Consider the following 10,937-nt stretch of genomic DNA (forward strand, 5'->3'; position numbering starts at 1 on the left):
ATATTTCATATAAAAGATTTATTTTTGCAATGAGCTTTTGCAATGATATTGATCAAAGAGGAGATAGAGAACATTATAACATTGAAGAACATTGAAGGGGCAAGGCAAGGGTGAATGAGGGAATTTTCACTCTCATCAGAAATGACTCAGAGAGGAAACCACACACACACACATTCAATATAGTATAGACAACTAGATTAAATAAGGAGATAAGGGGGACAAGGGGAAGGGGGAGATGTGGGTGATAGTGAAGAGGCTAGATCATAGGAAAGAACAGTCAGATATAGCACATTTTCTTTTTTTACTTTTTCAAGTTGCTGGGATTGGGTGGCCTGTCTGGGACCACAGGGATGGGTGGTTGCCGTGTTTCTCGGGGGATATGTGGGCTTTGCGCCTATTGGCCCTAGGGCTGATGCTCTGTCTGCTGCACCACCCAGCTAGCCTACAGCATATTTTAGAAGAGGAACAGAGTGAAAGGAGAGAGAAAAAATAATATATGTTAGTGGGGAGGAATGGATGGAGGGAATTACAATCATCAGCAGCAACTGTGGAAAAATATGGAAGTAACTTCTGTGATGGACATCTGAAAAAGAATGTGATCCACCAAGACAGAGCTGATGGTATCAGAACACAGACTGAAACATATTTTTTTCACTTTCTTTTACTTTATGTCTCATGAGGTTCTATATTTTTGTGGGGGAGGGGTTATTATATTTACTCTTAAGCAAGAATATGTTAATAACATATGAATAAAGTCATATTAACCAAAAAAATTAAATCTGTATCAATAATTAATTTTTCTAATTGAGGGAGGATGTAAGTTTGATTATATTTAACATTCAAGTTAGGGAGTATAAGAAGCAACTGCAATAAAAGAAGAAAAATAAGAATTGTTAAATTTGGAAATTTATATTTGGAAAAAGTGCAAGAAAGGAGATAGTCATAACCCTATAAACCCCAATAGTCTATATACAAATTTTCAAATTTAGGCAATGAGTAAGAAGAATTAGCGCTTCCAATTCAAAAAAGTATCTTTGATGCTGTACTCATCACTGAAATAGGGTGGGATAAAACTCTGAATGTCTCCCTGAGGAAAAAAAAATGTACAGAATGTTACTTTGGATATATTTATATATCTAGTATTCAAAGAAAAGAATGAGAAAAAATAGAGAATGAGGCTCTATTGAATTAATTAAGGTATGCCAATGAGACGAAATCCAGGAACCAGAATTAGGAATGATGGTGAATGGCTTTTGAATGAAATTAATAGTGAAACACAAGAAGTTTGATCATTGCATTATTCTTTGAACAAATAGATAGAAAAAAGAAAACATGATCAGGCCAGAAAATAGACCACCAGAATAGCACAAAAGGGACATATTGTAGAGGTGGGAGATTTCAATTATCAAAAGCTGGAACTTTTTCCTCCTTATTTCTCTCTCTGTCGTGGTCTCACTATCTTTTTCTGTCTGCCCTGTGCTTGCTTACCTATTTTTCTCTGGCTCTTCCACTTTACTTCTGTGTCTTTTTAAAGACTATTCTACTTTTGATAAATCCAAAGATACCAACTTCTGGATAAAATTCAGTGTTTGTTAAATTCTGCTTGGAAAACTAGAAGATAGTATGGCAGAAGCTGGCATAGATGAGCATCTCACATTCTTTACCAAGATAAAGTTCAAATGACTGCAAGATTTAGACATAAAATATAATAATAATATAAGCCATTTAGGAGAACAAAGAATAGTTTACCTGTAAGATCTATGGAAAGGGGAGCTATTTATGACCAAAGAGGAGATAGATCACATTATAAGAAACAAACGATAATTTTAATTATTTTATTTTAAATGTTTTACATAAACAGAACCACTTCAAAAAAGATTAAAAGGAATGTAGTAAATTGGGAAATCAAATTTACAACTAGCATTTCTGACAAAAGATTCATTTCTAAGATATATAGAGAACAGGGTCAAATTTACAAAAAAAACAAAACAAGTCATTACCAAATTGACAAATGATCAAAGGACTTGGAAAGGTAATTCTCAGATGAAGAAATCAGAGCTATCTATATTCATATTAAAAATTCCTCTAATCATTAGTGATTATTGAAATGCAAATTAAAATGTCTCTGAGGTACCAGAATTATGCCCAAAAGGCAATAAAATATGCATACTGTTTGATACAGCAATGCCACTACAAGGTGTATATGCTGAAGAGATCTTGAAAAAGGGCAAAAATATAACATGTACAAAAATATTCAAAGCATTTCTTTTTGTAATGACAAAGAATTGGAAATTGAGGGGATGTCAATCTATTGGTTAAAGGCTAAAAAACTGATATATTATGTGATGGAACTCTATTGTTCTATGAGAATTCATGAGGTATGTGATTTCAGAAAAAGTTTTGAAAGACTTGTATGAATTGATGCTGAGGGAAATGAGTAGAAAGAGAAGAACATTGTACCCACTAACAATAAATTGGGGTGGTGATCAATTTTAAAAGATCCAGAGAGAGAGAGAGAGAGAGAGAGAGAGAGAGAGAGAGAGAGAGAGAGAGAGAGAAAGAGAGAACTGTGTAGTTTAAATGAAGACTAAAGCTTATTATCTTCAATGTAAAATGTTTTCTATGTATTATGTCATTTTTTCTTTAATGTTTTCTTTCTTCCATTTGGATTTAATTCTTCTCTCACAACATGATCAATGATCAATATGGATCTAGGTCTAGCATAGCTATAAATGTTGAGTCAATATCAGATTGCTTTCTGTCAGGTAGAGGGACAATGGAATAGAGGAAGGGAGAAAAACTGTAAAACTCAAAACCTTGCAAAAAATGATTGAAGAAGTGACCATTGCATGTAATTGGAAAAACTAATCAATAAAATAGTTATTCATTTTTATTGATATTTTATTTTCCAAATACACATTATGAAAGTTATTCAACATTCATTCACATGCACATGTATATTTTAAGTTACAAAATTTCTTTTCACCATCACCTCCCAACCCCATTTCCACAGCAGCAATCAGTCATATTAATATTGTACATATACATTTGGGTTAAACATGTTTACAGATTATCCATTTTGTGTATGAGGAATTAGGATTAATGGAAATAAATACATAAGAATTATTCTTTACAATTATTATTTAAAGGTGAAGGGACAACTGAGTAATTTCTGCATGGGATCTAATTCTCACTAACAGATTTGAAACAACTCAGCTAGTTTAGCCTCAGAAGAAAAGAAGAGGAGAGGAGAGGGTAGGGGAGGGGAGGAAAGGGGAGGAGAGAAGCAATTCAACTTTAAATATTTGAAGGACTAAATTGGGAGGAAAAAATGCCTTATAAGCCTTGGCCACGCTGGAAATCAAAAAGAGCAATCAGTGGATTTAAAAGAAAATTTTATGTAACACAGGGAAGCTTTTTTTTAAAAGGAAGATTTTATTTATTTTGAGTTTTACAATTTTTCCCCTTGTCTTGTTTCCCTCCTCCCACCCACCATAGAAGGTAGTCTCTTAGTCATTAAATTGCTTCCATGGTATACATTAATCTAAGCTGAATGTGATGAGAGAGAAATTATACCCTTAAGGATATGATTTTTTTTTACATTTAAAAGATTATTTTATTTTTTCCAATTACATGTAAAGATAGTTTCCAACATTCACTTTTTTTTAGGTTTTTGCAAGGCAAATGGGGTTAAAGTGACTTGCCCAAGGCCGCAAAGCTAGGAAATTATTAAGTGTCTGAGGTCGGATTTGAACTCATGTACTCCTGACTCCAGGCCCGGTGCTCTATCCACTGTGCCACCTAGCTGCCCCCTCAACATTCACTATTTGTAAGATTTGGAGTTCCACTCTTTCTATCCCCTTGCCTTCCCTATCTCCTCCCATGATAGTGAATAATCTAACATAGGTTATACATGTACAAACAAGTTTAATTCATGAAGTACATTTTTAGAAGTCTGATATGAAAGAGGTTTATTGCTTTTGTGTTTCAGTTGTGCTGACTCCATTTAGAGTTTTCTTGGTAAAGGTCCTGGAGAAGTTGGTCATTTCCTTACCCACCTTATTTTGTAGATGAGGAAACTGAGGTAGAGTTAAGTGACTCTTCTAAGGTTATACAGGTAGAGTCTGAGATCAGATTTGAACTCATAACTTCCTGACTCCACTATTCCCTAATCATGTTTCCTAAAAATATATTCAATGATTTTTTTAGAAAAAGGACTTGGAACAGATAATAAATTTTTTTATATCACAATGAAGAACTACAAGTTATTTTGTAAGTATTTATATTAATATTCTAGTATGATATTCCTGAAATATGCAGGAACAAATTTACACTTTAAACTCTCCCTATCAAGTATAATCCCCCTACAATATCTTTTCACTGAATACTAAAAGTAGGAATTAAAGGACTAAACCATTCACTAAAAGTAAGTGCTATGGGTTGGAAATCCCAACCAGTGTCCAATCCTTTTCAGTCATTGCTGCTTAACATTCTTCTTTTTTTTAAAAGAAGGATTTTATTTATTTTGAGTTTGACAATTTTTCCCCTATTCTTGCTTCTCTCCCTCCATACCCCACAGAAGGCAGTCTCTTAATCTTCACATTGTTTCTAATGTGTACATTGATCTCAGTTGAATGTGATGAGAGAAATTATATCCTTAAGGAAGAAAAATAAAGTATAAGAGATAGTAAAATTATGTAATATAATAGTGTTTGGTCTTTGTTCAAAGCCCACAATTCTTTCTCCGGATACAGATAGTATTCCCCATCACAAATAGCCCCAAATTTTCCCTGATTGTTGCACTGATGGAAGGAGCAAGTCCATCAAAGTTGATCACCCCCATGTTGCTGTTAGGATTTATAATGCTTTTCTGGTTCTGCTCATCTTGCTCAGCATCAGTTCATGGAAAACCTTCCATGCTTCCATGAATTCCCATTCCTCCTGGTTTCTAATAGAACAATAGTGTTCTATCACATACATATACCCCATTTTGTTAAGCCATTCCCCAAATGAAGGACTTTCATTAAATTTCCAATTCTTCACCACCACAAACAGGGCTGCTATGAATATTTTTGTGCAAATGATGTTTTTGCCCCCTTTCATAATATCTTCAGGGTATAGACCCAGGAGTGTTATTGCTGGATCAAAGGGTTTGTCCATCTTTTTTCCCTTTGGGTATAATTCCAAATTGCTCTCCAGAAAGGTTGGATGAGTTCCCAGCTCCACAAACAATGTATTAATGTCCTAGATATCCCACATCCATTCCAACATTGATCATTGTCCTTTCTGGTAGTATTAGCCAGTCTTAGAGTTGTGAGTTGGTACCTCAGTGATGCTTTAATTTCCATTGCTCTGATAAGAAATGCTTTAGAGCAATTTTTCATATGAATAAGGATCACTTTGATTTCCTCAACTGTAAATTGCCTTTGCATATCCTTCAACCATTTGTCAATTGGGGAATGGCTTGTTTTTTTTTTTTTCTGAAAATGACTCAGTTCTCTGAATAGTTTAGAAATGAGTCTTTTGTCAGAAATACTAGTTGTAAAACTGTTTCCCAATTTACATTTCTCTTGATCTTGGTTACAGTGGTTTTGTCTGTGCAAAAGCCTTTTAATTTAATGTAATCAAAATAATCTAGTTTGTTTTTAGTGATGTTCTCCATCTCTTCCTTGGCCATAAACTGATTCCCTTTCCATAGATCTGACAAGTAAACTCTCCTTAATATCCTAGTTTGTTTATAATATTTTTTTATTTCTAAATCCTGAATCCATTTTGACCTTATCTTGGTATAGGCTGTGAGGTGTTAGTCTTATTAAGTTTCTGGCATACTAACTTCCAGTTTTCCCAACAGTTTTTATCGAAGAGAGAGTTTTTATCCCAATAGCTGAATTCTTTGGGTTATCCAACAGCAGATTACTACAATCATTTCCTGCTATTGCATCTAGTCTGTTCCACTGATCCACCACTCTATTTCCTAACCAGTACCAGACAGTTTTCATGACTGATGCTTTATAATATAATTTTGGATCTGGTAAGGCTAAGCCACCCTCTTTTACATTTTTTATCATTGAATCCCTGGAAATTCTTGACTTTTTATTTCTCCATATGTATTTACTTTCAACTTTTTCACAAGGAAGCTTTTGATGGTAGTCAAAAGTACAGAGATTAGATGTCATTGCATTGGTGTAAAGAAGACCCAGTGAAGAACCTTATTTATAAATAGCTGATGGCATCTTTTCTACAACTTAAGCTCAGAGAGTTTCCTGCAGAAACGAAAGGTTAAATGATATGACCTAGGGTCATAAAGTCAGTATGAGTTGGAGGAAGTATTTAAAGACAGATCTTCTTGGCTGATAGTCTAACTCTCTGTTATACCTCAATATTTTTTTTTAGAATTTATAATTATTCCCACATGGCTCGGAGAAAACTAAGTCCCCTTCAAGTGAATAAATATACATCTTGTCAGGGATTCATAATATTGCTTAGTACAGTGACATGAGCATATTAAGAAGTTGTTAATTGTTTATTGATTGATAATATATGTTTTTCTATATGTGTGTATATGTAATCTTTCTCTCTCTCTCACACAAACACACACACACACACACACACACACACACATGCACACACACAAAGTATTCCAGGAATTTTAAAATTAGCAACTTAAAACTAGAATATTTTTTGTTACATACATCTTGAATGTACAATATACTTCTGAGTTATTTAAACATACATCTAATTTGAGAGGCTAATGTATATAATAATCAGAAAACCTCCTCATGTTTAAATTCCCTGTGCCTTCTCAGCAGTTCTGTGAGATTCCAAATAAAGACCTCAGAAAGAATGAATTAAGTAGATGTGTGGTTAATTTCTATCTAAGCTAAATTGCAATCTGGACTCAGGACTTCTTGACTCTAAGTCCAGGATTCTTTCATCATCCTTTGATGATTCATAAAAGCAAATAAACAAGCACAAATTATATTGTGCTTGCACATTTTATTTTTTTCCCCCTCTGAACAACCTCTGTCTTTTCTATGTCTTTAGCAAATTGTTTCCTATAATTAGTTTTCCCAACATGCAGATTCAAACCTATGCCCTTCTTAACTTTGATTCTAATACGGACCCTAACAAATACATAATACATACAAGTGTAAATACATTAAAATATTACCTATTTATGTTTGAGTATCTCTGAATATGATAAATTTGGAATATATGTATTTCCTAAGATAATTCTTATTTTTCTATCCTCCTACATGAAAGCATGATAACTCTATGGTAGGAGACATGAGATTCTTTTTTTTTTTTTTTTTTTTGGAAGGCAATGGGATTAAGTGGCTTGCCCAAGGCCACATAGCTATTAATGTTTGAGGCCAGATTTAAACTCAGGTACTCCTGACTCCATGGCCAGTGCTCTATCCACTGCGCCACCTAGCTGCTCCCAAGACATGAGATTCTCCATGGTTGGAGGGAGTTAACACAGAAATATCAATGAATAACAGCGGCACAAAAGTTTGTCTTGTTTCCTTTATCAAAAAATAAAAATGTAACCTTAATTAGAACTCTCTAAAAGTAAAATAATTTTTTCTTAGGCATAAGCTATCCACAATGTCAAGAATCCTTGAGTTCAAATCCAATCTCAGTCACATACAAGTTCTATGACTCAGTGCTAGTAACTTAACTTTTATCTTTCCCAATTTTGTCAAAATTAAAATAGTGATATTAATATCAATATTTATAAAGTGCTTAACGGTGGTTGACATATAGTGTATAGTTAAAAAAAGCTTCTTTCCTACTTCTTGTCCTTCTGTCCTTTCTATCTTCATTTCTATCCCTTCTTCTTTTTTTCTTCACATGTTGGGTAACAAAATAAAAAGTTTTTTTCCAATGGGATTCATACTTTGAGTAAGACTAGATCAGGGTAACTTCATCTCTTTTTGTGTCATGGACTTTTTTGGAAGTATGGTTAAAAGTTATGGACTTCTCTGAGTAATGCTTTTAAATGAATGAAAATAAAATCTTTAGGATTAAAAAGAAAACCAAAGACTTAGTGAGGAAAAAGTGTACATGGAACCCAAACTAAGAACCCTGATTTGTGATTAGATGGTATGTGTCATCCCACATAATTTTTAATGATTCTTTGATTTGTGCACTCATGGTATTTTTTTGAATTCAAGATAATGCATTTTTGTTTTAATGCTTAGTTAGTTATATGATGCCAAACTTCAAAATTGAGAAGTAGAAGTGAAAGCTGCTAATGTTAATTGCATATATTCAATCAATGACAGCAGTGATTTGATGAGAAATGGGCTTCTAACAATATAATCAGTTTCTGGGCACTTGAAAAGGTATTAATTATCTTGATTCATCAATTTCCAGGAAAATTTTGATACTGCTGAAACTTTTGTTGACATAAACATATACATATGTATATGTATCTTAAATATAGTCATAGAAGGGGAGAGAGTACTGTTTCTTTGTACCAAGGAAGATTCATATAAATCAGTTTTCATGTTGAAATTATATCTTTATACCCCTGCTCTTAGCCAAATATTTTCATAGCTATTGTAAAGTTTTGTATAAATTAATAATCCATTACTGGCTCAATAAAAAATAACCTAATACTCAAAATTTAAATCTCAGTAGGTTGAATTATCATAGTAAGGAAGAGCTTTCTTGCTCTTTTTTTCTTGGAAGATTTACTATCTGGAACTTGGATGGTTACATTAAGATATGACCTAACATAATACATGATTTATATGCCTAATAATTATTTGATCTTTCATGAATCACAGATCTCTCTATTTTGAGATTCAAGAAATAAAGTTAAATTTCATTGATAGTAATTTACTTGACCCCTTATGATGAAATTTTATTAGAACATAGAATAACAGGATTGGTTGGTCACAATATGCATCAGTCAAGGAAATATACATTTGTTTTTGCATTTAAAACCTTTTAGATAAGTCAGATTATGGAGGCTTGTAGATCATTGAATTTTAACAGCTAAATGATTGACAATACAGAGGCACTTAAGGAATCTTATACTGGTCTTTTATCATGGATATTATAAACATTATTTTCCAGATAAATATAAATATTCCAATTTTTAGAGATGTCCTACAGTAAAAATCACTATAGTTCTTATAGAGTGACAAAACACATTAACAGAGAAACAATGTCTTCTTGCATCGTGTTTCCCAATTTCAAATGCTGTCATTTGTATAATGGCAAAATATAATATTGTCTTAAAGATCAGGAACTAGATAATTTTTTTCTTCTGACATAATCTTGAAAATAAAAAATTCTATGACTTTAGAAATTGAATTCTATTTGAATAGGAAAAATTCCAACACCATGAATTTATTATCTGATCATGTTCCCATTGACATCAGAAAGAAAACAAACAGGCTAGAAATGTATATGTAATAGGCCAGTTCTATATTTCACCATTAGTTTTTGTTCCAGAACAAGACAGGTTTCCTTGGTACTTGATCTGATCCTACCACTTCTGACTACCTAAGTATAGAAAAATCCCCACTTACTTGGAGTCAGCCTTCCAATCATACCCCTTATCACTGCCCCCACTTTAGTGGATTTCTGAAGATCAAAAAAAATCATAATATTCTACCCTGCTAATCCAGGTAACTAGATGTATTTAATAGAGCAACTTGAGAAAGCACTATATTCATAGAAGCTAAATGAAAAAAAAATTAACATATGAAGAATTAACTTAGAAACCCATTATATGAAATTCAAAATTTGTCAAAGAGTTAAACAAAAAAGACCAAACTATATATTTACATATTATATTACATATTATACATTATGTTACATACTATACATTCACTTATATATTCATATATTTATATGAAACACTAGAAAAAAGAATAACACTTTTATCAACTATGAAGAGGAGATACAAAATGTAGCCTTAAATGTTGTCAAAGCGCGTCACTCTCTTATTATCTAAAAAGACTTTGATATACTTAAAATAACTTCATTAATCTGCTGAATATCAACATTAGTAAGGTAAAAAAAAATAAAAATTGGAGGGAAATCCCTGGAATTAATGTAAGAATTATAGTAGCATTAAATTTGTCTTATAATTTCCTCTTCAGCTCTTTCTCAGTGTTAAAGATATTTATAATTTCATCCACATGAGGATTTTTTCCAACTTTGTCCTCACTACTGCTGCTAATATCATTAAATGTACCTGGAGTTCATCATATTCTGAGGAACCATGACCCTACATATGGCCACTAACTTCTGGAGAAATAATCTCTAGCTCTGCTATTATGGAAAAACTGATTGTATGTTTCTTTTGTTTCATCTGCAATTACCTTCCATAGGGTACTGACAGCTTCCACCTTTATATTGAGAAACATTTTTACTTTTTTTTCCATACATGGTGATTCAATGTTGGTTGTCTTAGAAAACCTTCTTTTTCTTATATTCTTTAGTGGTAAAGTGATACTGTTGTTCCAGATGAATTTTCTCTTCCTGTCTTTATCTTTTTTTTTTCCTTACTTGTTTTTGGATCAGTAGTGGCAATTTGTTCTTTCTGAAGTAGGTAACATTCCCCATCTACATTGTGCACAAGTGTCTAGCAGATATCTGTTCTTTTTTATCTATGGTTTTCAAGGATTTTGTAATTCAGGATAGATCAGCTAACAGGGCACTATCCAACCAGACTTAAGCAACAAGAGACTATAGGAGCAATCATGAATATTTAGTTGAATTGGCATGCCTATGCAGGTCAAAAGACTTAAACAGATGAAAAGTAGTTAGAGTGAGTTGGGCTCAGACTGAATATAATAAGAGTGAAATTAGCATGGGGCATAGGCAAATAATACTCATAGAAGGGAAAATATATAAGGGTCAGCACTGATAATGCCAAGGCAAGGATTATAAAGTAAGAAATAAATTAGGACTGC

At 32.8% G+C, this 10,937-nt stretch overlaps 1 pseudogene; it reads right to left on the reverse strand.

Annotated features, from left to right (window-relative positions):
• Positions 1-9,989: 9,989 nt before the first annotated feature.
• Positions 9,990-10,650, reverse strand: LOC141512222 (transcription initiation factor TFIID subunit 7-like; annotated as a pseudogene).
• Positions 10,651-10,937: the final 287 nt, after the last annotated feature.

This window comes from Macrotis lagotis, chromosome 2 (genome assembly GCF_037893015.1).
Source record: "Macrotis lagotis isolate mMagLag1 chromosome 2, bilby.v1.9.chrom.fasta, whole genome shotgun sequence".
In the NCBI taxonomy this organism is placed as follows: Eukaryota; Metazoa; Chordata; class Mammalia; order Peramelemorphia; family Peramelidae; genus Macrotis; species Macrotis lagotis.